Source organism: Falco naumanni, chromosome 3 (genome assembly GCF_017639655.2).
Source record: "Falco naumanni isolate bFalNau1 chromosome 3, bFalNau1.pat, whole genome shotgun sequence".
NCBI lineage: Eukaryota > Metazoa > Chordata > Aves > Falconiformes > Falconidae > Falco > Falco naumanni.
The window spans coordinates 53,706,210-53,733,619 of NC_054056.1; the positions used below are offsets into that span (position 1 = coordinate 53,706,210).

The following is a 27,410-nucleotide window of genomic DNA, read 5'->3' on the forward strand; positions in this document are numbered from 1 at the left end:
ATGCGTAGGCAGTTTATTTACATATATACTTAGCTTAGGAAAAAGGGCCCTGGTTACCAGCTTACGATAGTCAGCTTTTTACTGTACTGGAACGTAGGAAATGTCACACGCAGTAAGGTCACTGATTTACCTGTGAGATGGTCTCTCCGTTAACCTGCAACACATGGCTAAGGAATTAGAAACTGGAGCACAGAGGAGGCCTAAGAGCTGAAGCTCCAGTGAACATGCTGGGCAAAATGCTGAAGAGCTGTTTTGGCCTCCTTTCACCCTGCACAGAACCCCCGGCAACCAAAAAGTTTTGTCAGATCTTCAATAATTCTGGCTTTAATGTTTCAGCCTTGTATGTGTTAAATGTAACTTACAGGCTTTGGAGGACAAAAAGAGCTGGTGATGTAATGAGAATGTTAGAAGACTCAATGAAAAGTAAACCCAACCTTTCTGCAATCAAAGTGCTATAAAAACTTTATTCCCCAAAACAATTTGAAACTCTTTGAGCATATTTTGGCTTCATGTGTTTAAACATGTATGCTGTTCTGATTTGAATGGGCAATTGCCTAAGACTGTTTTGCGTAATAGATTTTGGTTGGGTTTTTTTCTATGTAAAGCTTGATGCATATTTAGTTTAAATGTTTGAATCAATATCTAATCAGTCTTTTGCAGGAGTTTGCCATCTCATTTTGATTGTTCAGCCATCTTGGTATTTTAATTAGTGGGCTGAAGATGTTTTCAGTCTGAACATAATTATGGGTATGTACCTTGCTGAACTGGGTGGGCATATGGGTGTCTTCATTTTGTTAGGACTTCTGACAGGTTAAATGCGTTCTTGAATAACTTCTGCAATTGTCACAAAATGTGGACCAACTTTTGGTCCTTGATCAATTTTTTTTTTTTACGTGCACAGTTAGAGCAAAGATCATCTTCAGTTTCTAAGGCTATAGCAGCTTGCCTGCTAAAGAAAGTGAGGAAAATGAAATCTGTCATATTGGGGCATATAGAGACCTCTAGATAACCAGCTTTGGATGGTAAAATGCAATATTTATTACGTGGGAATAGCCTGATGACTTTGGCATAGGTTACCAAACACTTTGCTTTTCAGATTTGCAGATGGAGCCCTGAGAGTGTGAGCACTGCTCAGACTGTGGCCAGACAAGGTAAATCTAGTGCTGTGTTTTAAGTCATCTGGAATATTCGTGTATGAAGTGAGAATAGCTGGGTTAGTTATACTGATATGTGGCTGAGTTATTTAGCTATTGATATAATATGTTGTTGGCAAGTAGCACACCTTGCATTGCAGAATTATATGCCTGTTGATTAGCTCTGTTCGACACTACTGACTGATTAATTTTTTCCTTTCCAATGGAAACTAAATCCCTAGCTGGCAATGGCTGAAAAAATATTTCTGTTGCTACCTCTAAGTTTCTGTTAATGCTGATGTGATGCTTGCCACTGGCCTGGTTCTTGCTGTGCAGCTGCACACCAGGAGGCAGCACAGTTGCCACAAGTTTCACTTGGCTGGCAAAGTTTAGAATAGTTTAGAAACTTCAGAATCTTCTTCTGAGTGAAAAGTTGCCCTTCAGACTAGCTGTGTGCTACACAGCTGCTCCATCCACCTGGCCCTCATCTGATGAAGTGCGATGCTTTCTGATAGACAAGGAGGCAGAGCACGCGCCCCAGGGCTGCCTGCAGGTTGCCTGTCTCTGGGTAGATGCTTCAGGGATGCTCCCTCTGCAGCTGGGCTGGAGTGTGTGGCAGCTTTTTTCCTGACCTATATGGTTGGATAATAAAATGCATGCAAAAGACAGAACAGATGTATTATCTTAAAGCAGCGTTGTGCTATATTTGCTCAGCTACTCCCATAGGACTTCTTTTATACTTTGTTTTTAAGCAGGAAGCTAAAGGGGCAGCCTCCCGCTGAGTCTGTGTGAGTGGCATGGAAGAGAACAGGGATCTCAGCCACAAGGTAGGGATAAAACTTTCCTATAGTGCTTTTCTAGGTCACTTTGTCTTAAATTTCTGGTCCCTCTTAATGAACTTTTTGTTGTTTTGTTTTTTTTATGCTGGTACTTTTTTCATGTTTTGCAATAATTTAGCTGTTATAAAAATAGCTCAGTGTTCTGTACTATTGTGTTCAAAGGCTGACTTAGAGAAGCTGTGAGACACCTCACTTCTGGTTCCTGTACCAGGGCTTTACTGAAAGTTTTCTGAATGCTGAAAAAGTTTTCTCTGCGGGAAGGAACTTGCCCTCAATCACTGTGTTTGGCTTTCCCAAAGGCTATTAAGCTGCTAATGCCACATTGAGAGATCAGGGGACAAATCACAGTACGTTACCGCAGGCATGTTGCTCTCCTTTTGAATATAGGAAAGCTGCTGCGTCAGGAAAGTACTAAAGTCTTTTAAATAAAGTGCTGTATTAGGGGTGCAATACTAACCTTGAGCTCGTTTGAGTCTCGATGGTTCTGTACTGAGTTACGGTTTTAACAATTGCCCTTGTGTGTTTCAAGTTACCACAAAGTGGACATAAAATAAGGCATTTTTAAAAATTATAAACCCAGTTACCTATTTTTAAGGAAGCAAGATGTGTTTAGGAAACTATAGAGTTTGGAACTGGAGGCATTTTGGTTCAGTGAAGGCCTTGTAAAACATGGGTGTGTTTTTTGAAGGACAAGGTTGGCTTTTTCTTCCCTGTTTCAGAAACTTAAGATGGATATTTGATTCAAATAGCAGGACTTCTAGACATGAGGCAAAGAGGATTTTTATTATAAACATAATTTTAAAAATGCAATGTTGTCCTATTTTGAGAATATATGTAAGTATGGAATGGTTCAAAGATCTAAGTTTAGTTCAAGGTACATGTTCTAACTAAAATTAAGTTGAATTAGTAACTGGTGGGTATGCAATTGCAATCTGAAGCGGGTTTTGACTGTTTCATGTAAATATTTAATTCTGAATTAGTTCTCCTCCAGCTGTGACAAAAATGTGAATTGCTGAGCAGCAATTACTGCAGCTGACATAAAATTAATCATTAATATAGGATGGGCAAAGTGCAAATTGCACTTTCAGCACTTTCTCTCTAGATACCCTTCAATTTCTGCTGCTGTCAGTTAACTATGTTCCCCTTTGCCGCGCTGGATTTTCCAGTGGCTTGAAACAACAGGCACAAGCTATAGAGCTGCTGATCATTGGTGAGGGATGCAGAGCTCATGAAGGATTCAGCTTGGCTTTTAGAGCAGGACTGGGTGGTTAACCTTTTTTTTTTGCCTCTGGCAGAGAGGCAAGAAGAATGAGTGCAGATCTCTACTACTGAAAATAAAACATATATAGCTATTCTTTGTAATAATAACTATCCAGGGCAGTTGGTTCTGACCTTATTGATTTATAGAACTAGGAAGAATGAAATTCTCCAGTGAGACCATTTCAAAAATTTCATTTATGTTGGTGGTTGAGCCACACACACATAACTTGCCTCTGGGGGAACCCTTACTGCCTGTGTATATGTTGGGAAGTAGTGGAGCTCATTTTCAGCAGATCTTGAAGGCTAAACATTTCATGCGGAGGATCTACTACCCATGCTGCACGTGTACTGAGTTTATCTGAGACTACTGTAGTCTTACCCTGTGGACTGAGCATCCGTAAGCAGTTGTTGCACCTGTGGTTTGACTCTCCTGCAAGGAATCCAGTTCATGTACTCTATGACCACTTCAGGAATTGAACCAAAGCATAGAAAGTGGGCATGACTGGGCTACCCTGTTCAAAAGTGAATTTCTAGTATGCACTCAGTGGTGACATTGACTCGCTGTAGTGCAGTGTTGTCTAGCACTATGTATGTAGACTGCTGTCTGAAAACTTGGTCTGGAGAGAGAGATGGAAAGCAAGCAGGTATTTCTATGAGTGCTTTGTTTTCACAGAGTCTTTCCTGTGACATTGCATGAGTTTAACCCACTCACCCTCCTTATTTTTATACTTTTATTTGAGCATTTCTTAAAAATTGGGTTGGTGTACATGGAATGGTCAGGGGTTTCCAGAGGTCATTTAGGGCTTCTTGCAAAGGGATAGCACTGAAGCCTCTGAGGTTGAATGGTCTGGAAAGATCTGCTCTGGTGAATAATTTTTTTAAACTTGAACAATCTCAGCACAACTTGAAAGCATTTGTTTTTTGAATCCATGTTTTTGCATTGCAGCATTTTTATGTAGAGTCATTTTCAATTGAAGCCAAGTGCAGACTTCAGAATGAAAAAAGTTACAGTAGAGCTGACTTGGTGGGAGGAATAACTGAAAAAATTAAATCTTTGCATGAAAATGAAAATTCTGTCAAATAGCTGGCTGGTTGTTTTGGTTACAGTTTTTTGGGAAAAAGTGGCTGGGAAGGGGTAGTGACCAGAGAGAAGTTTCTGCTAATCCTGCATTTGAAAGTCCCTAACTCCTTCTGCAAAAGGAAGAAAGCTGCTGCGCTGGATGTTCTAAGGTTTGCCTGACAGGAGGTGAGAAGTCTTTGATGATCAGAGAGTTGCTTTTGAAGTGCAAGAATCTGACTGATGAATAGCTAGGAGCATTTTTGGTGATGTGTAACTTCACTGAGGTGTAACAAGGATAAGTATTTCGTAACTGGGTGATGTCTCAAATCTGTATTTCTTGGTTTTAAAACTGCTATCCCATCCACCAAGCAATCATTTTAACTGATGTTCTTTAAGAACTGCTTGCTGAGAAATCGTTGTGCAAGTGTTTACTTTTAATCTGTTTTACCTGAAGCAGCCTGGAGGAAATTGGCAGATACTAATAGAGTGATTGTGTTCCTTTCCGTTTTGCTTGGTGCTGGGAAAAGAGCAGGCTTAGGTGTAGTGTTTCCTAAATGAAACAGTTTATATAAATTCATGAGAGCTGGAGAAGAGATATGTGATGAAAACAGAAGTGAAAATAAAGGGCAATGGTAAACTGTGGAACTAGAATTATTAATATGCTTATTTATTTTAGCTAATCTTAGACGAATGCACTGTTATCTTGTATACTTCATACTTTTGTGATGATGTTGCTTAAGGTTAGTGATGGCCTTTCACACTACAAAAGGAATTGACAAGTTAACTGCAAGTCTTGACTATTTCTGAGCTGACTATTTCCACATCTGATGGATGAAAGCATAAAGCATGTGTCCAATTAGCTAATATTGTGGGGTTTGTTTGGGGGATTATTTTTTTTTAAATAATTTTATTTTACAGGATGCTGCTTATCACATTGCATGACAGAATTGTCTGCTTTGGATGTCTGGAAGATACAGATGCAGTCATGCAGTGAGTCAGGATCATTTTCCCTGTCCTTGGTTATGCCTTCAAAGAGCATTTGGCAGTTGACAATGTCTACTGATTATTCAGAATAGTTTTGAGAAAAAAGAAAATCATAAAATATACATCTTTGCAATCAGTAATTACAACCTATTTAAGATGTAACAGAACTGGGAAAATAGCACTTTTTTTTTTATTTTCAGTCTTGCACTTTAGAAGGGTACAGTACTGGATTAAATGACGTTCACCATCCCACATAATGCACTTGATTAAAAGCTTCCTGTGTAATTCTGCTTGTTTATGAATTAGGAACCACCAAGAGGATGACCCAATACACCGATGACCTTGAAGTTTGATCGTTAGCCAGAACGCTCCTATGCAGTGAAATCAAATTCTTAAGTGCCAAAATTTTAGCTATTTCTCCGTAGTTTTAGAGATAGTCTTGCTCTGTACACCAGTGCTTTCAGAGGTTTTCAAGAATGTTTCTTTATTTCCCTGTTGTACAGGATATTTGGAGAAAAGATGTTGATTTTTTTCTTTGTGAGGGCAGGTTGTGGATTATATGGGTCTACTTGGAACAGCGTTTAGCTAGGGAGAGAGGAGCAGCCACAGCAAATAGCAGGAAAACTGTTTTTCTCTCTGCTTTATCACCTGGGCTACACTGGCTGACTATACAGTTCCTCGCTTCATGCTGATGTTTGGGTAGAGGTTTCTGAGAGATGGGAGAGATAAGGATAAAAATAGAATAGAGCAAACAGAAACTGAAACCACTGCATGCACGTATGTCTAAGTAGAAACAACCTTGCCTTTTTTTTTTTTTTTTAAAGTGGAAGGTATATACTGGGGAAGCCTCCCATATCTCTTTACTCTTCTTGGCCAAGTAGTGATGTTTAAGTCTCTGAAACAGCTGCTTCCTGGCACAGGAGTTGCAATACTGTATGTATCTTGGAAGCAGTAATTTTATTTAGCATTACCTTATAAAAGCCAAATACATAGCAATATTTTGTCAGTTTTCTTACTTTATAAGTTATAGCCTTTTGCAAAGCTTTAAAAACCAAAATTGATGCTTTTAATCAGATTGGCAGATTAGTTGTTTTTATTGCTCTTCAGGAGATTGGTTTTTTTACCCCTCTCCACACCCTGAGTGTGTCATTTGGAAACAAAATAAGAAAATCTTCAGGTCATTGTTTCTTTTCCTTTGAATCTTGGCTGCTCAGCCTGCAGAAGCTGTTCTGCATCAGTGAACTTGGGGGGGGGGGGGGGGGGGGGGGGGGGGGGAAGGGGTGTGTGTGTGTATGTGTGTGGGTAAAATAGTTCCAAAATCCAAAAAAACTGATTTAGCAGTGATTAAAAACAATTTGCAGACTTACTACTGGTCCCTTGGCAGCACTCACTGCCATTGCACTGTGCCGGGTTGCGTCTGCTTTACGTGGGAGAGCTTGCTGCCTGTGTCTTATCTGACCTTTCAGTTTTGCTTATGTAAAGTCTAAGAGCGACTAACTTAATTGTTCCATTCAGATCTCACCCTTTATTAACAATATTTATATAGCAATTTATTTCATATTCAAACTGTATTTTCCTTTTCTTCACCAGCAGGTTTCTCAGTTTTTGTTCGATTTGTGACCTGGCTGAATACGTGAGAGTGTGAGCTTTGGTAGAATGCATAACGTCAGTAAATCCTTGCATTGCAAATGCTTTTGCAAGATCTGCAGGTGCACTTCTGGATTTCTTCTCTCCCTCCTTAACTTCTGGGAAGTGTGGGAATCAACTTCTTTCCTGCCTGCTTCATATGGAAGATGGGGTTGTGTGATTTTGTTAACTGTAAGATGAATGAGAGGTTTGGGCTGTCTTTTGATCCATCATTCTTTAGAATTGTTTTGTCATTTATTAGATCAAGCTCCATGTTATTCTTTTCATTGTGTAATATAAAGGGATGGAGGGAAGAGGAAACCTTCTAAGTAGTTTACGATTTTAAAAATTCCACAAGAATTTATAGATTGCTTGAAGTCAGTGGCTCAAGCTTTTTGGCATTCAGCCCATCGGTCCTGCATCTTTCTAACTGCAGAAGATAAACATGAAGCAATTATACATTCCTTGAAATCATAGCGCTCTTAGGGGGAAAAAACCCCAACTGTGTGTGTTTTTGGTGTTATATTTAAACTGAATTAAACATGTTTGAATCACAACATTGTTTTTCCTGTTGGGAGGAATAATTCATACATGAGCCTCTATACTGTTTTCATTTTAAGATATGAGGTTCTAAACAATTAGATATGCAAAGATCTGTTTGTTTTATTCAGCTCAGCAGCATGCTGGTCTGCAGGCAGCTCTGCTGATTTAAATGGAGTTGTTTCTGAATAATATTAGTAGAGTTAGAGCATATTTAGAAGTTCATATTTGATTCTGATAAGGCTACAGCTGCAGGAAGGTGCTCAAAACGTACAAGTTGCAGAACATGGACTTATTACAAATGGACAGTTATGCAAATTTGAATGTGGTCTTCCATGTCTGGAGATGTCTTCCTTCAGTAGTGAAACTATACATTTCAGTGTATAGCACCTTAGATCAAGGTGTTGTGCAGAGCATTTCACCACCTATTGTCTGTCTGAGCAGTGTACTGTTCCTGCATTTATTTAAAAATTCTATTCTATCGGTTTGTACATAAAATTCCAGTAGGAGTGAGATTGTTTTTCTTGGTTATCTTTTATGGACCTTTTACAAGTAGCTCATAAGTATTACCCCAGAGCACAAAACGAGCGGCCTAGGGTATAAAACACTCATTGCTTGTCACTGATGTAAAAGTACCTCTGGAGAGGAAGTTGATGGGTTTGTGCTGAACTGGACACCAACACCATTGTTGTGGGTTTTTTTAGGAGTAAAGTTGTCTTAGCCAGTTGAACGTGCTAGTAGGATGTTAAAGGTGCAGAGTCAAATTGATCATATTCATTGACTGAATAATATCACTGAAGTTAGTGTATCTTTTGTAAAATCAAAAACTTGATGAAGTCTCTGATGACAAGAACTTGGGAAGCCTGCATCTTTCCCAGAGGCGTTTGTTTTTGTGTGTGGTTAAACCATGTAGCAGGGTCACTGGCCCAACCATGCTTTTGGCCTAATCCAGACAGATACTTGTGCATGTTACTAATGTTAAGCACAAAAAAGTTTTTGTTATCATGTATAGAAGCATGGAACCTCTGCAAAAAATAAGTGACAGCTATTGAATATGTACTACTCTTTCCCCAAAAGGAAAGATCCCCTGAATGTTTTCTTCTGAAATCTCATTGTTCATTGGTGTGGAGACACTAGGAAGTCTGTCTTGGGAAATTATATCATATCAAATGTGGGGGATTCTATAGATGATGACGCTGAACACAGACTCTGCAATGTGACTACTTTAAATATGCTGGATAACCATGGTGTGATACAATGCTTGGGAGGTCATAGTAAATTTCTATTTGCTTTACATTGTGTCTGTGTCCCTTTGTGGAGTAAGAGTAAGATGAAGGCATACATATTTTTGGACTAGATTTGATCAGTGCCTGCAATACTGAGTTTGGCCCACTGACTAAATGGTCAGACTGTGTGGTTCATGGTCTTCAATAAAACTGTGGCAGAAGATGTCAGTACTGTGCTGTTTTGCATGGTATCACCATCACTTGGTTCAGTCAACAGTTGTGAAAAAAAGCTGTAAGAACTAAAACTGGTGTAGTTCTGTCTACTGTATGTGACTACAGAAGATGTAAAGGAACACCAAATAATTATTTAATCCAAAATATCAAATTATGTAGAAGAAAAACTTGTCAAGACTTACTTGCTGTAGCATCCTTGCTAAGCTGAATTACAATATCAGAATAATCACTGCATTTACTTGGTAATTCTGAATGTGAGGATATGTGGCTACATGTGGTACTCCTTTGTACTCATCTCTTTTTAATTTTAATCACCATTTAAAAACCACATTAAAGGGGATTTTTTGAAATAGAAAAGTAGATTCTATAAAATAGGCAAAATCACATTTGAAGCATTGCATCCAAAGGACGCAACAAAGAATATTATGCATCTGAAAAGTAGAATTCTTCCAGTATAAAAATACATATGGGTAGAAAAACTTACATTAGCCACAAGTATTTAATTAAATCCATGAATCTGATGAAGCTGTGCTTGGCCCTTTTGCATCGGCACTTCTGTGAAGTTCCTATTCCAAATTGCAGCATATGGTTGAGGGTTCTTTTGAAAATGGCTCCTGTATGAGGAAAGATATCCAAGCACCCTTGTACTTCATGATATGCAACCTTTTAACAATTATATTTATGTACACACAACATATTTGTTACCAAATTATGATAGGAGAAGGCTTAGATATTCATTTTTTTGCAGCTGTTTGATTCCTATGAAAATAGGATGAATTTTGCTTATGACTGTAACAGCTGGTATTGCATGGTGTCTGATTAGTGAGGATATGACTTCAGTTCCTCTCTCTTTAAGCAGATGTGGCAGGGAAGAGCCTGCAGAGGAAGTGAGAACAATAAACAAGATTCTGTAGTATACCAAAGAGTATCCCTGAGCGCAGCCATAATACAGCTATATAGGAAATAACACTTGCCTTGCCTTGCTGCTAAGGGAAAAGTATTGGGAATAACAACTAATTACTTCTTAGATCTTACACACACACACACCCTCAAATCCAAAAATCAAACAAACAAACAAACAAACAAAACCACCCAAAAAAAGAGAGTTATGCATGTCTCTTCTAAGGCAAACTGGGCAAGCTCTCTATTTCAGTGTTTGTTGTTTGATTGAAGAATGCTTTGCTTGATTAAGAGGATGAACGTTAATGAATTGTAGAGAAACCTGGAAGTGCAGCATTTGGTCTATATGTGTGTGTTTGGAAATGAGGATTAGAAGTCATTAGGAAGAATGCCTCTGTCTGTTCACTGCCCTGTTACTGGCCAATTAAGTGTTTGCTGAACGACAGCAGTGAGCACCTGATGGCCACCAGCAGCTGATTTTCCATGAAGATGATGACACTTTCACAAAAGTAAGTATTGATTTCATTTTCCTTCTGCCTTGGGGAATCATATGGTGCTGCTTATCCCTTTGGCTAATGTGAGTTGGTAGTGGAAGCACTGACACAGACATTCTCGAGTCTGTCTGGAGTCTGATGAGATGCTGTTGGATGAGCCTTCCCAAGACTGACAGCCTCTGGGTGTGGGAAGCAGTGCTCTGGCAGTTGGGTTTTGGGGGTGTTTTTCCTCTCTGTGGAGAAACATTGCAAACCTGAATGATGAACTCTCTTAATCCTGACTGGACAAGGAACATTGGTCCTATTGCAGTAAACTTTCTCTTGAGGAGTCTTTGGCTACTGTGAAATGGTCAGATTGGTCTGTAATATTATTGGTTCTGCAGCTATATATGAAAAAGAGATCAGGCATCCAAATTACATGGCTTTTTGATACTTAAATAAGAACAAGACAATCCTTTCCTTTCCCATCTCTGCAGTATTCAACCCAAACCATTCTGAGCCAGTTGCTTTTCTCTGCATCTTGACTTTCTGTGACCTGAACTCCATAAATTTACTTTTGTTTTATAGCTCTCCATGGCAGCATCTGCCCTAAGGTGAAGATCTTGCCTCCCTCTGGTTCCTCTGGGAGCTCAACAGTAGGTCCTGTGCATAGCAGGTTATTTCTACAAAAGTTCGGTCTTATATTATACCTGTTGTACCTCGACAGATTTGGATTTGTGTGTCAAAAATATTTGGAAAAATATGGTTTGTAATACCATTTTTTGTTTACCTCACACAGGAGAAGGCATGCTTCCTGTCAGCTGCAGAGGGTGTTGAACAGTCTTCATCTCTCTAGATGAATAAATAATGAATTATTGCATAGAGTTGAGGGACAATATTTTCTTCTTCATTTGGACCTTTAGCACGTTGCTGTGATTGTGGGCGCAGAGCAAGATGAATGTCAGCTGATTTTTGGTGAGCTGTTGGACATGCAGCAAGGGGCAGGGAGCGGGGGTGGTGTGTAACAACCGAAACAAGGACATCTGGAGAGCACAGACTGGGGCTCTGGCTTCCCTTTTAGAGGTCACTTGATCTTGAGACTGCAGAACTGGTCTGCTCGTTCATTATTTCCAGATGATTTGTGTACCAAGGGCTGGTGTTTTGTTTTTCTCCCGGTAGAGTTCTGTCAGAACATTTCCTTAATCAGGTGAAGGACAGGAAGAAAACTGTGAGGCAGCCCCAGGGGTTCTTGGGGGAGAAGTTGCTGTGACTGCTGGGTATGCATTACCTCCTAATGAGACAAGAAATACATTGAAAAGCGTAGGTTTTCACAAGAAGTAAATTGATCTAGTGGGCAGGAAGAGAGGCAGTTATATTTCCATAAATAATTTTCTAACAGTAAATGTGTTTTTCTTCATAGGAGTGAAGAGGAAGTATGAGCCAATGCCATGTTAAACAGGGTAAATGTTAGCTGGGTGCAAACACAAACTTAAGTTGGTGGGTTCTTTTTTTAATACTCCATAGAAACACTGGATTAACGTTTAATCCTGATGACTAAATCCATTAATACATATATTTATTACTATCTTAGATAAATGAGTCTTTCAGGCAATTTTGTTACTCCCTCGGGGCATGATTTCCACTTGCCTGAGTATTGCTTTAATTAGTTGATGACACAGTATCCCAACAGCGATTTTTTTAAAGATATGGTACCCCTGTCACTAGACAGTAAGTTTAGTTTGGCTTCTTTGGTTTTAATTAATGAAAAGGGAGGCTTTTGTTTGAAAGAATCAGATGATGCTCCTTGGGGATGTGAAGTATTTATATCATACAAGGCAGGGTAGAACAGATAGACTGAATTTAGAAGGTATGGAAGATCTTTGCTGCAAAAGGCAGTTCCCCCAAGTTCTTCTATGTCCTCCATTTTCTTGGCTCTTGAAATGATTAAATTCTTGTTTTGCCAAAATAGGAACCACCATATTCTCTAATTGGCTTTCCAACAAAAGTTACTGTTTGAAGTTATGTCACAGAAATCAAGGGGCACGGGGAAGATCAGCTTCTCTGTTAAAAGACTTTGGAATGTGCAGGTAATTGAAAAATACAGGATGGCCGAGTTGATGGTGCAGTCTGTTTCTGTGTGATAAGTCACGATGGCAATGTGTACTACTAATGCACAGCTGACATTGGAGGACACAGTCTGGCTGTAGATAACAAATCTGAAACAAACAAACAAAAATATTCTTTTTAATTCGGCTACAAAGCTGCGGCTACAATGACTGAATCTGTTTTCCAATAACTGTTTACGTAAAGCTTTTTTTGCCTGGCATGAGACATTGCTCTGTTTCTTCCTTTTTTGTGTGACAGTTATCATTACTATCATCTATATCGCTCTAGTTCATGAGCACACCAGAGTGTGAGTCCTTGGGTGGGAAGTACCTTAATGTCCTTCATACCTGCTGGATGCTTGACTTGTGTAGAATCGTTCTTAGCACCTGACAACATGAAAGAGTAACTTGGCTAGTTTTGTCTAGAGTATAATACTGGGCAACCATATTTAAAAACAAAGGCTGGAAATCCTGGAATTATACAACCTTATCAGGTTGGAAGGAACCAATGAAGATCATCTAGCCCTAGCTGAAAGACAGACTGAACTAGCTTCAAAGTTAAGCCAGAGTAATGATGGCCTTGTCCTGCTGAATTTTAAGTAGCTTCAAGAAGGTAGAACCCCAGACCTCTCAGAGCAATCTGTTCCAGTGCTTGTCCGTGAACCTTTTTTCCCTTTTACATCTACCAGTAATTTGAGATTTTTTTAGCTAGTGACTGTTACTCTTGTCCTTTCACTGTGGTCACCTGAGAAAATTGTGGCTCCATCTCCTTTGTAATCACCGTGAGGTAGAAGACAGTAATTTGCTCCCATTAGCCGCCTTGTCTTCAGGCTAAAGACACCCATTTCCCTCAGCCTCTCCTTGTACATGCCTGTGCTCCATTCCCCAGCCGTGGTACTGTCCCTCCACTAACCACCTCCAGTTTGTCAGTGTCTGTCTTACAATGAGAAGCCCCAAAGTTGACACTGTTCCAGGCGAGTGTTTTAGGTGCTGCACAGAGGGAAGTAGTTGCTCACTACTAACCCACTGTTAGGTGGGTCACTGTTAGCCCTTGTCATGCATGGCCTTGTGTTCAGCTGGTCTGCTGGTCCTTTTCTGCAATAAGAAATATAAACAGATTTTTCTTTTCCTCCTGCTTCAGATACCATTAATGTGGTTCTCAGATGCTTGGGATTTTTCTTCTAAGTCTTTGCTCGTTCATTCCCTCATCATTAATGAGGGAGCTATTGGTGACAATTCCCTATGACCAGCTGTGAAGAGCCTGCCTTGGGCTGAGATTTAGCTCTCACGTTTGTTCTTTCATTCACTAAGATATAATAAATAAGATCCTAATACAATTAAAAAGATGCTATTTTTTCATGCATATGCTTCAGTTACTGTTTAATTGGAGATGGAGGATAAACAAACCTTACTTCTCTCCTTGTTACCAAGTTCATCTTGACTAATACCAGATTAATATGCAGGTGGCTGGTGCTCAGCTGTGTTCTCAGTTTTCAATAAGCCACTTCATCAAAGTGCAAGGTTTGCAGTGCTTCTCAACCTGCATCCATTTCTTTCATTCTTCATTCTTTTTATTTCTGTCAGTCACCGCTTTCTTTTGAAACCATTGAGATGGTGTTGATGGTCATGAGTTCAGCTGTGAGCAGTATGAACATCTGAATGTATTTTGCTTTTCAGTATAACAGTTTGCAGATGTTCAGAAGAAATAAAGAATGGCTAAAATAGCTAAAAACATCAGAGGTGTAAACCTCATTGTTTTCATTGAAGGCAATAGAAAAATATTAATGCTTTTAACTGTGTTGGAAAAGAGAGGGTGCCTTGAGGTTTCTTTAAAATGTTTATCTGATATGCAGTGTCTTCATTAAGAAACAGACAGCATAGTCCATCTTCAATAAAAGCTGATATTCTAACAAATGCAGACATACACTGATTAGAGGAAATAAAGATACTTTGTTCCTTAACTACTTAATAGATTTTATTGCAACTCCATACTAAGTTGCTTCTTGGCACAAATCAGTGTTGCATTAGAAGAAATTCTCATAGTTTTCCTACGGTGGGAAACCATAGTTTCCTAAAGCACAGGAAACCAAGTTTAGGAAACTGTAGGAGTTGGTGGGGGAAATGTTTAAGTGTTGGATTAACTGTAGGAAAGATTGAAAGCTTACATAAATTTTTTCTTCTTTCTGTATGAGTTATCCCTTTCAAAACTTCAACTCCAAAGTAGATATCCTGTATTTTAAAAACCGAAACACATTTAAAATACAATTTGTTTCCAACAAAGAGTTTTCACTACATCTTGAATTTTAGGTAGTGCTTCTGTTTCCCAAAGACCACTGTGTTAACAGATTGGAAAAATACTATGCAATTGGAACTATAGTGATGTGCCAGAACTATATGACCATTATCCTCAGCAGGCTGATACCAGGGAGAATCATGCTGAAAAATTTTTGTGTGCTTTGTGGGCTGACTGTAGTTAGGGCCTGATGAAAGAACATGGGGTTTCACAGTTATGGGTGGCTGCTGATTAGACAGAAATTAAGTGTTATGCTCTTAGAAAGGCTCTTCAGCAGTATTTGTTTTGTTTAAATCAGGATTTGATGTTCTAGTTCTCAGTTTAGGTCCCTGCTCATGACATTTAGTGTCACGTTTTGGGATTTTCCTTCTGTGTCTAGCATACTCCCACGTGCTTATATACGGTTACTTTTATGCACAGTTCTGTTAAAGGAGTGTTGTGTAAAACAGATGCTAAGAAATTATATTTACCTTGAGATCTTGAAGTTAGGCTTGATCTGAGTAGAATTATAGTAGTTACTATTGGGAAGACATGAAGAGTAGACATCTTGATAAATAGAGATGGAAACAGAAGTCTGGTGGTTGGATATTGTGATTTGTGATACACAGGCTCAGGCTCTTCCTCAGGTTGAGTCATGGGGTTTTAGTGTAGATTTTTCTGCCTCTGGCAAAGAGATGTTGTTTGAACTTGAGTTTCTCATAGACCAGGGCAGGATTTCAGCACTCATGCAAGTTTACAAAATCTCTCCAGTGCCAGTATAGGACAAAACCCGACTTTAAGGACTGCCATGAAACCAAATGACTTTTAATCAGTTTTCATAAGCAATGGTAGTAAGCATGATATTAATAACTACTTACTTCCATGAAATGCATGACTGACAGGAATGTTGATATGGGGTTTGACTTATCAAAATCATATGTGAAAATCATAACCCAAGAAGTTTAAAAGCAGAGAAATAGTCTTGACATTTTGAGAATCAGCTCCTTTTCCATCTTTTTTTTTCTTCAGTCAAAATAATTTTTGTTTTAATTCCATTTTCCCTAAATGAAACAACCCTTTTTCATTCTCATTTTGAAAGAATACAAATGAAGTCCAGCAAATGAGTTGTATAAATGTGTGAATTGGACACAAAATGTCAATACACAGTTGGCCTTTTTTGCATTTCAGTTGTCATTGCCAAGGAGGTAAGTGATATTCATCCTTGGCTTCAATGTTATATCATAGCCTGCCCCTATGGCAGTATCCCAATGAGGCAGACAGTTTCAGAGTGAGAAGTGCAGAAGCAAATATCTTTTTTTTTCTCCCCCCCCCCCCCTTTTTTTTTTTTAAATGAGTGGTGTCATGATGTTTTCCTTTTGAAGATAACACTTTGAAACAGCGTGATCTAAGGCAAGTAAATTAACTGCTAATGAAAGACTTTCTTCTAGGGCTAAAGTTTTCAGCAGAGAGGAATATAGAGAGGGAAGATGCCTCAGTGGCTAGAGTGGTGGCGTGAGTCTTGGAGACTGAGATTCATTCAGCATCTTTCTCTGAGAGATTTCTTATTAAATTGGTCTTTCCTCTCTACCCCTGCTGTTTGAAGGGCATTGAAAAAAGAAAGCTGAAAGGCCTGTGAAGAGCTCAGATGGTTTGCTATTGAAAGCTGTGTTGACACTTTTACAATTGAAATTCTGATTTCTAGTCCTAGCATTCTGGTGGAGTTCAGAATGTGGTGTAGCAACCCTCCCAGTGCTCAGTGGTGGGTGTTTTGGGCAAAATAGCCTTTACACAAAGGAATGGTGCCACCTATCACTGTCTAGATACAGAAGTACCTTGAAAGCAGGCTAAAGCAGGAGAGGTCATACAGTCTTGAACAAATGTGGTGATTCCAAGGTGTGTTTCTTTGAGCAGTGAGTAGGAACATGCAATCCCACCAGTCTTTCAAAATCAGTAGTAGGTGCTAAAGTGAAATGCTCCTGAGCAGTGCTGAATTCTGACAAACCTGTGAATGCCATGTTGTGTTCAGACTTATACCAGACCAAGATATACTGCGCTGCCTTACCTTGAACTTCACTTCAAAACACTAAAGCAAAAATGACGTTGTTTTCTGAAAGTGGATCTGTGGTTTAAAAAAAAAAAAAAAAAAAAGAAAGGTTGGGAAGGCTGGTTTTTATGCTTTTGGGCAGGGGAATTTGTTTTTGCTGTATCTCAATTGTAAGACTGATGCGTCTCCTACAAGAAACTGCTTTTCTGGCAGAGCTGGTATGCTGTCACCTTTTTTGTCTGGAATACCTGTGATTCCACCTGAGGTACCTATGGAATACATGTGCTCTTTATTTCCTGGCAAGCAAGGGAGGTGTGCTTCATATTAGCTATGTTGATGAATCGACTGGAGGCCATTGGAAGAATATGACATTTACTTTAAAGAACAGTTAGGTGGTGTACAGCCTTTGACCTTGGGGTTTCCCAAGTGTTGGTTGCATCTGTCATCCATTTTATGACCCTAGAATCTCTTTTGCTGAATACATTTGTCAATTAATTCTTACTTTAAGGAAGAATAACCTGTCACTTGACTGCAACAGAATTATTCTTGAATACAGCTCAGCTCAACTACAGATTGTCTCTACAGCTCAGCTTTCTCATTTAGGATATATATATTTAATGTAATCAGCCCTCCTCTTCACTGAGGTTTTTTGTCAGGTGTGTTTTTGATGCATAATAGTGAATGAACGTTACAGAGGAAGCAAGAGGATTGACCTACAGCACACTGGGGCATGCTGTCATATGTTGTGTCATCCAGTCTCTACCATGAGTAAATGCATAGTTAGAGTGACTTAACATTACCCCCTTTTGTCTAGTACAAAATAAAGATATTTGGCTGTTTAGGAAAGCGTATCTTATTTGTATGCCGAGAACATCTTTGATTATTATTTTTCTTTTTAAAGCTCAAAAATCTACTTTTTTATTGACTTGTATCTGACCTTACTATATTACAGTGGTTTTGTTTATTTGAATGTAAAACTATCTGCTTTTGCGCCTAAGTTTATGCCTTATCTACTTTTGTGTATTTTCAGTCCTTTTACGAGCATAGATTGAAACTTCTGTACACCTTTAGCCTGGATTTCAATAAATTTTATGTATTGATTTGCAGCAAGGAAGGTATTTATTTTTGCCAGCTAGTCCTTTCTTAAGATTTTTCTTAAAAAAAAAGGTAATAGAAGTTTTATGCAGTGTTAGCCTCTCATGAAAGAAAGAGAACAACATAACTGGAATTAACTGAGTTCAGGAGAACATTTTGGTTGCTACTTTTGGTTTATTCTGACTGCTCAGAGAGCAGAGATCTGACAACACATCTTTGATTAGGTGTCCTACACTTGATAAATTTTTCCAATACGTCTATTTCCATTACAGAAAATTTTATCAGCCCTGGAATGGTAAGATCTCTTGCAGAACTTGTTCTTCCCCCTAGTATGCAGTCGCACCTCTTGATGTCTTGAAGTGGACGTGCTTCAGGGGAGAGCTTAGTCTTTTATTAACATTTGTAGATTATTTCATCTATTAATCCTGACTTGTAGTAATCTGTTTTTGATATATATTTTTTTTTACAGTGTCATGTTCACTGAGTTCTTTTTCATTGTTTCTTCTTGTAGGTCCAGTTTTCAAATGTCAGAAGTCCTTGACTAAATATCTAAATATACTCACAAGCTTGGAATTATACACAGATGCGCTGAAACTTGACCTTATCTGACTTGCTCAAAGCCATATGGGAGACTTTTGAAGTGTTAAACCACTGCATTTGTGATACTTCTATGGGGAAAGAAAGGAACTGTATCTAATTTAGAGCAAAGAACTGAGAAGACTTGAACGTAGCCATGTTCTAGACAGGTAAGGTTAAATTAGACCTTTAGAGGGCAGCTAGTACAGTAAGCACATGCCTTTGCTGACTTTCATAGCTACATGTGAGTATTAGAGATAGCAGGGCTCTCCCAGTGTCAGAGGGGATGGTGCTACTCAGTGGACCTATCTCTTCTTGGTTTGTTCTGTAACTCCCCACAGATGGAATGAATTGAATATGGTAAATACCAATTAGTATGGCTTCTTGATGCAGATAATTTGTTGGCCCATCTCTTGCTGAAATTTGGGAACGAGCCTGGTGCTATTTCTTGAAGCAGAACTGGACAGATTCCTTTCTGACTCACTCAAACCCATTTAAACAGCAAGGTTCACATCCTGCTGAGTGAACATGGGGTGAATCTGGCAGCTGTTTAAGAGAGCCTTTGCATTCACTATGCAGGAAAAGTGTGCTATTAAGCACTTGCTGCACTGGTGACTGCTTCAGCCAAAGATTCCCTTGCCTCTTCCAGACAGATGGGTCCCACCCCTCCCTAACAGGCTATAATCAAAGAATGTCCCATTGTCATAGAAGCCAAATCCCTCACAACAGCACCAGCTGTGAAGCCAGAAGTTGATGTGCATTATACATCTATTTCTGGCTGCACCCTTTCCTCTTACTGGTAACATGGAAGAAAAATAACTAGGGCACCAAATTTTTTCACTTGTGCTCCCAGGGCTTGTTAGGCTTCCTTGATTCTGCCCAGATTCTGGCTTGCGGTGCCATTTGTGCCCATGTGAAAGAGTAGCAGAGGATTGTAGTCCACGCACTTGACAAATTGTGGCACCCTCTCAGAAATATCTTGGATCTTGGCTCCAGGAAGGCAGCATACCTCAGGTTGGCAGGTGGACACCTCAGTGCCTCTTAACAGGGAGTCACCCACTACAAGCACCCAACATTTCTGTCTGCAGTAACCATGGTGTGCTGCTTAGGTACAGTTTCTCCACGCAGTCCTTGTTTGTGGATGTCTAGAGCTGTGAAAGCTTCATATCTGTTTCTGTTTGTAAAGCAGAGTCCCACTTATGTCACTAGGGTCCAGGGTGCATCGTTCTCTGTGGTGTCCGCTACAGGAGCATGATTCAGAAACCACCTATCTACCTCTGTCTCAAGACCCTCTAATACTATGCAGCCTTTTAACAGTTTCCTGCAATTCTGTAACCTGTTGTAACGGATCATCAACCAGCATGTACCATAAGTGGGTACTTTTATCCAGGAGAAGAGTCTGGGCACTCGTGGCCACTACTGCCTGTACCAAAGTCTCCATTACCCATTACGTCTGGGTGGAGGCATCGGACATCACAGGGGCTTTCTCTGTAGAAACACTGGCTTTAAGTCTGGGGCGAGCATCCACCATTATGGCAGAGACAGGACAGTTACTTCTTGCAGACAGAATACTTCAACCTCAAAGGAAAACCACTGTGCTAAATAAGCTTCTCAGCCTGTAATGTGAATTCTTGAGAGACTTAAAATTACTACTAACCGCTGCTCCAGCCTCGTTTTACAGGCTGGATAGGGATCACTTGTGTTACAACATTTGTGGATCATAAGTAAAACGAGTTACTGCTTTATTCCTCTGGATTTAAAATAGGCTAAGATGGCAGAGAGCAAGCAGGCTTAGGGATGGGAGGATGAGGACATGAGAAGACTACATGTTAGAAGTGTCAGTGCTTGCAGTTCATGTGATTAATTCTGTTTCTGCTGTAAAATCACTTAACAGGGCACAGGAGACTTTTTTTCTTTGGAGATATTTGAGCTCAAGGTTGAGCTGGTTATCACTGAAAACATGTATCAGTTATGGCTGTTTGAAATTTCTGTACGAACTAAAAATTGAAGGAGCTGTTTTTATAATAGTCCCACTGGAAAGTGCTTCTCTGCTAGTGTGTTTACTAATTGAAGAGTATGGTAGAAATATATGGACAGCTCTGCATATGATAGGAGCAATGTTAAATTAGATTGCTGACTTCAAAACTTGTATAGAAGTTTTTTTTATTATTTTACTATCCACTTGTTTAAAAAACTACCTGGCTACTGGGATATCTGTAGGTGGTAAATAACATTGAGTCTTCTTTGAAGTGCTCACAATAAATGGATCCTTACACCTATACAGGATAATACAAACACACACAGAGATATGTATTCAAACAAAATTGAAGCTGAATACAAATGGCAATCGAGTAGAGTTCCACACCCCAACCCCCATTGGTATGCCTTGTTTAAGTTAATTTCTGTTGTTTTACTTCAGTAGGGAGAGGAAAGACAGTCAGGTGTGAAGTTTTCAAAACTTTAGTACTAGCTTAAATAACTATAAAGTTAAGGATTTTATTTTGTGAACAGGCTCCAGTTTTGTGAAGTAGGCCCTACAGTTTAGGAAACATCTAAAGTAAAGCTGTCTCTGCAGCCTTTAGTGCTTTCATATGCTCTGTTTGTGCAACTCTTTCCAATTGGAACTTTGCCTTGGTTAGATGGACTGGCGAGTGATGGAGGCAGCTGTTCATGTTTATTTTCATCCTTGTCCTTAAACAAATGGACTTTCTAATTCTCAGTATGCTTGTTTCACAGCCTGTGGTCCATTTGACTACTGAAGGCCCAAACTACTTTCAAACTAGTAAAAATCTGTATCATGTTCATTAACTTTACTGGATTTATTCCAGATTTACATGGCTGTTACAGTTAGGGTTGGGGTCAAAATAAAGTACAGATGCTGAATAGGACAAAGAAGTGTATGGGAATCATACAGTTGGCAGGGCTGTGTTAATCTCCCTGAATATCAGCTCATTTTGATATACACCAAATAATTATTCCGCACCATGAAATAAGAGTTCTTAAAATGCTTTTTAGTATTGTGAAATAACAATTCTGGGCAGTCTCGTTTCCGTATACTTGTTAGAACGTGCTTGATCTAAATGATAGCCGTGGGTTTGAATTCAGAAAACTAAATTGGTGGGTGAAGAAGTTGCTCTTTATGCCCTTGAATTTGCAGCTAACTTTTGCTTTTAGATCCTTATACCATGTGATCCTCCACTAGTCAATGAGATAAATATTGGGTAGGTGTTGTTTAAACAGGCTTTTGTTCAAATTTCTTGGACATCAGGAAGTCAAATATCAGTTCAAAACCCAAAGAACTCCTTTATTCCCCCTCTTGATATGTTTAAAATGCTTTGATGTATTTGTCAGACTGTGCTGGCATTGTATACAAAGCACATGCATTCACGAGTTTGTTCGATTGCACAGTACTTGCCTCCTGGGTCCTCTCATTTGGAAACTCCTTAGTTGAGCTGGGAAGTATCTAAAGCAGCTGCAAATACCTCTGCTCACCTTCATCAACTATAAATCCCATTTTAACAAATAGAAAATAGTTGTGCCTAATAGACTAGAAGTACATCACTTTGCTTTCACAAAGTATTTTTTGATACTGCTATTATGACAGATAGGTGAAGTATTTAAAAAAAACAACCAACAGTAAAAATGACTAATGTCAAGGAATTTTTTATAAGCCCACTAGAAGAAGTGTTTCCCTTTGAAGTGTCTTTCACTTGTCCTTTGTGTTTCTGGATTCAGTATAGATGGTATTATTTAAATACAAATTGATGTTAAGTATTCTGGAACATACAATATTTCTTGCTCTATATATGTGTAAATGTGAATTTTAACAAAAAAGATACCTTCCTTATGCTCTTCCTGTACTGTAGAATGGAGATTGCATCACTCTGCTTGATGTTGGTGAGGGTCAAGGCAGTTTTGGGGATGTCTTTCCAGAATTTGTGAAGGCAGCTAGCCCTGCAAAAATAGCTGTCTGGCTGCTGTCCTATAGCTTTGCAGCTTGGTCAGAGCAGAAGGTTTCAGTAAGATCATAGGATAGAGAAGAAACTGGTGACTAATCACAATAGACCATCACTAATTGTTATGCCTTGATTATTTTGATAGCTAAGGAAGAAAAGAGAGTCCTGCAACTGAGGTTGAAATAAGGTGTCCTTATTTTTCCACATGTTCCAGTGATGAGCACAAGCTATTCATTCCAGAAGAGGCAAACAGATAGTTGTGTGACAGATGTTCCTTTCTTGTAGAGAATTGAAAAGAGTTTGAGTAAACAATAGCTGGCATGTATATCTGAGTAAAGAGACAAGGCTAACTAAGGCACTTGTACTGAGAAAGGAAAAGTAGAACCTCAGAAAACAAACGAACAAAAGCTATAAGCTTTGGTTGTGGTCATGGCATCATGCCAATGGAGTGAGTACCTATTATCATGGCCCAGAGAGCACTAGGAGCCTTAATTGGTTGATGGCCTTAACTGCCCTGCCCAGCCTCACCTGGAACCTCCATCCATGGCAAGGAGCGACAGCCAGAGCTCAGGCCAGACAGGCAGCCCAGTCTCCAGCAGTCCTGACTTGCAGTTTGAGCATCCCAGAGTGCCTCTGGAGCTGACCCTGCCTCACCTTGTGTGATGGTCCCCACCCCTGGCTCTGCTCAGATTCTGTGGGCTGCTTCTGTTTGGTGGGATGATGTCCTGCCTAGCTCATGGCCGTAGCCTGGCTTCCCTTGTGGAGCAGCCACTGCTCCCTGACAGCTATGTTCAGTCCTTGCTCTGGCTGCTGAGCTAACAAGAGCTTTCTAAGCCTGAGGAGAAAGACTTGGGGGTGTTAGTGGACAAGAAGCTCAACATGACCTGGCAATACGCACTTGCAGCCCAGAAAGCCAACTGTATCCTGGGCTGCATCAAAAGAAGTGTGGCCAGCAGGTCGAGGGAGGTGATTCTGCCCCTCTACTCTGCTCTCATGAGACCCCACCCAGAGCACTGCATTCAGCTCTGGGGGACCCAACACAGGAAGGACCTGGACCTGTTGGAGCGAGTCCAGAGGAGGGCCACGAAGATGATCAGAGGGCTGGAGCACCTCTGCTGTGAAGACAGCCTGAGAAAGTTGGGGTTCTTCAGCCAGGAGAAGAGAAGGCTCTGGAGAGATCTTATAGCTGCCTCCCTGTACCTAAAGGGGGCCTGCAAGAAGGCTGGAGAGGTAGTATTTACAAGGGCATGTAGTGATAGGGCAAGGGGCAATGGCTTCAAACTGAAAGAGGGTAGATTTAGAGATGAGCTATCAGAAAGAAATTATTTACTGTGAGGGTGGTGAGACACTGGGACAGGTTTCCCAGAGAAGCTGTGGATGCCCCATTCCTGGAAGTGTTCCGGGCCAGGCTGGATGGTGCTTTGAGCAACCTGGTGTAGTGGAAGGTGTCCCTGCCCACGGCAGGTGGTTGGAACTAGGTGATCTTTAAGGTCCTTTCCAATCCAAACCATTCTATGAATAACAAGTGGCTGCTAATGTATTAGTGTAACTTAAGTCCAGACAGGCCTACTATTTTTTTTTTTACCTATAACTTTCCATATTTCTGGATTTTTAAGTGGAGGCAGATTGACTATTTGCTTTCTGAGACCAGTGGAGTTTAGATGAGACCATGCACATGTTAAGTGTCTCTTGTACTTGGCAATGAACTTTACAAAATGTTATTTTCTTTCAAGACCAGGAAAAACCACATTCTTCCAGTTCTTAATTTCCAAACATGTACAGAGTTGCATGTGGAACTAATTAAAAAAGTTAGAGGGTGTTATCTTTGTATAACAATATTGTGTCAGGGACGATTGAGATAAAAGCTCTTTCTTTCTGCTCAAGCCTAGCAAGCCAAGCCTCTGAATTTCTAGTGAAATCAGTCCTAACCTGTGGCATAACTGCATTGTGAAAAAGCTATTTTATTTTAACATTGTAGTGAGATACTCCTACATCACAGGAATTGCCATAAATATTTTTTCCTTCTCTTCTCCCATTCTATCTTTTATTCTATTTATCTTTTATTCTTAAATAATCTTTGATTATTTGCTAGCTGCACAATGTTTGCTGGGTGGTATATTTTGTTTAACAATCTTACTGCAGTATCAGTAATATGATTAACTTTTCTACAGTATTCAAGGTGTAGTACCAATAGAAAGAAGGATGAAAACCTTTTTAATTTGCATTTGTTTGTTTTCAAAATTCTGTGCAATTTCTTGAGAAGCAAAGAGGTGAATTATTTTTGTAATGTCGTTTTGCAGGTACTATAATCACCTGCTTTCCAAATGAGAATATTTGAACATTTGCATATGCCAGACAGAGAAAATTTCCACTTTCCATAATCCTTGACTTCTGGTTGATCATCTGATTTTTTTCACATTCAAGTTAGCTTTGATATGCTCTAGGCAGGTGTACTTTGTAGGGGCGTGAAGAGCTCTGGCAGTTTGAAAGGCTGGAGATGCAGGAAGGCAGTTGAAGACCCCAGGTGAAAGAAAGACCAGTTGCTGTTGGTGCAGCTGTAGAGCTGACACCAGAAAGAGACTGGTACTGGAGCCTTTAAGATGATAGTTCCCAAGTCAGTACTGCTGAAGAGCTGAGTGTCTCTTCACTCTGAAGGTTTGCTACTCCTTAAGAAGAACCTTTACAGGGTAGTAAGAGCTGCAAGGCTGTGACCAGGGTGGAACAGCCTCTTTGCTCCTAGTATGGATAACTTTGGAAAGTCTGGGAAAGGTGGGCGGAAGTTACAAAGCCAAATTTTGAGCTGCACTGCTGGGGCACCTGGAGTCATCTAATGGATGTGTGCTTGGTCACATAATTTCAAGAATCCTTAAAGACAGCATTACATTTTGTGGGGGACAAATTACTGAGCTGTACAGATCGGAGGGAGGCACAGAAACACATAAAAAAATCGGTACATAGCACAAATACTATTCAGCCACTGAGTCTTTCAAACCAAAGGAGCATCAGAAATAATCTCTAACAGCAAGAATTAAAAATGGAGAGGTATGTGGCACTTCTTTTCCTTCTCTGCAGCCTTCTAAATTCATAAGACAGCATCTTTTTGACAATGATTCCTGCCTCTCTGCGGGTCAGCAGGGTGTTCTTCTGAAGTGATGGGAGGCTACAGGCTATACCCATGCTTATGTCTGCAATTATCTGCATTTTGAAACTGTCTTGAACAAAAGGTCATCACTTTACTTTCAACTAACAAATGGACAGTGAGTGTTTGCAAGCTGCTGAATTTGAATAAAAGTCATTTGGAGTAAATAGTTAGCATGGCTGATGTGGTGAGTCTGCTGCAGGTTTTGAACATTTTCTATTCTCTGGTGTATTGTTGCAAACTACCAGAAAGACGGGTAAAAGGGAGGAGATGGTTCTTCTAGAACATAATAGAACAGCAAAGTGTTCTAATATGGCTGACAGGTTTGCTTATCTAATAATATTTTAAGCTAATGAAATATTAAAGCAATATTTCATCTTTGGATCAAGGTTTATACATATTCTTACAGTTGTAAGGATTATCAAAATAATTGATGTACTGCCAAAACTGCAGTGAGGATACAAATAGATTCTGTGGGCTGGAGTAGATCTCATGGTAATTTGGTGGCAACTGGTGTGTGTAGGAAGACTTTTTAGTCCCTTGTTCTGAGGTAAAAACAGTCCCTTGGTAATGTAGATCTTGAGGAACATAGATGTTGCCTTTCTGAATAGGGCCAGTAATTTATCAAACCTTATATTTTGCTTAAACAGTGGCCAAAACGTCAGAGGAAGATGCAACCATTTTTTAATTTGAGCTCTTACGGATAGCCTGGACTAGCTTCTCTTTACTTCTGCATATGATGGTTATGTTTTGGCCCTTTAACATGAGCAAAGGTATGGTCCCTGTGATCAACTGCTGGTATGGACACTTTGTGGGAGAGTGAGGAAAGTATTCACAGTACCTAGCAAGGATGTGATGCAGCACACTGACCTTCAGAAGCCAGCATTGCTTTTATGTCGGCAAATGGCTGGGTAATTTTTCTGGGTGGGTGATTTAAGTTCTCCATTCTCCTCCCTGCACATCCTCGTGCTACAGTGTAGCTGCACGATGCCTTGTCCCTGCGGTCTGCTCTGTCATCTCTGGTCCAGGCTCCTCCAGATCAAGGGGTTGGCCAGAGCATGTGGTAGCTCTTATTCCTGCTTCTTGTGTTAAGAAAAATGAAGCTCAAAGGAGCAGTGAACCCCCCAGGTCTTGTTCTGTTCCAGACTTAGGCAGTTATGGTATGGATTTTTAGTGGAAGCTCAGAAGTGTTTCTAGGTCCCTCACTTTAGATACGGGAAAGTGGCTTTATGTACTTGATAGAGCCATTTTGTATGAATTTATACTGGCCAAAGGTGCTTCTTGTTAGGGAGTTAGTGAAGACTACCCAAGATGTTGAATATAACCATTCGTTTCACTGAATCAACAAATCCTTATGGTTCTTCTAATACCAGAAGAATTAACGTCTCATGACGTTATTCAGTTGAACCACTACTTTTGCTTTCTTGAAATTAGAAAACAAACCCTTACATATGTGCAAGAGACGCTTGAGGGCTTTCTAATAATGTATCTTAAATTGTATGCTGAGTTGTTTTTATTTTGAGAAGCTTTACTTTATGTTTTCAAAGGAGTCCCTTTTGGATAAACGTCCCTTCCAAGTAGAAGTGATCACATCTTGAGATGTGTCAGAGAGGAACGGGCAGAGAACTGGTCCAGCGTTCTGTTTTCTTTCTAGTGAAGAATGGCAGGGGCACTGTAGGCAAGAGTAGGGCAAGACTTTGAGCTCAGTAAAATATAGCCAAGGACAGAAGTGGGTGTAAATGACCTGATAAAAATGGAAGGAGAGGCTTACTGTGTTCAGTGACTGTTTCTGAAGATGAACTGTATATTTTTTGCTGTTCCTGTTGCTGTAATTTAAGACAGATCCAGTCTGCTTTACAGAACTTTTAAAAAAAGTTGCAAAGTAATGGGAAATAAATAACATTTTGTTTGGGGAAAGCCTACCAGTGATCTGTTACTGCTATGATAC

General features: G+C 39.8%; 2 long non-coding RNA genes across 4 annotated transcripts in view; both read left to right on the top strand.

The window, feature by feature from the left end:
- Nucleotides 1–1,094: 1,094 nt before the first annotated feature.
- LOC121085519 lies at nucleotides 1,095–6,508 on the top strand. Its single transcript, XR_005827095.1, has 3 exons — nucleotides 1,095–1,151; nucleotides 4,340–5,282; nucleotides 5,583–6,508. It is a non-coding gene; the product is annotated as an uncharacterized LOC121085519 (long non-coding RNA).
- An 11-nt stretch (nucleotides 6,509–6,519) lies between these two features.
- The window catches only part of LOC121085518, a 48,623-nt gene continuing 27,732 nt past the window's right edge, over nucleotides 6,520–27,410 (top strand). For all 3 annotated transcript variants that reach the window (XR_005827094.1, XR_005827092.1, XR_005827093.1), the window contains exons 1-2: nucleotides 6,520–11,250; nucleotides 11,696–11,735. This is a non-coding gene — a long non-coding RNA (uncharacterized LOC121085518). The remainder of the gene's footprint in view (nucleotides 11,251–11,695; nucleotides 11,736–27,410) is intronic.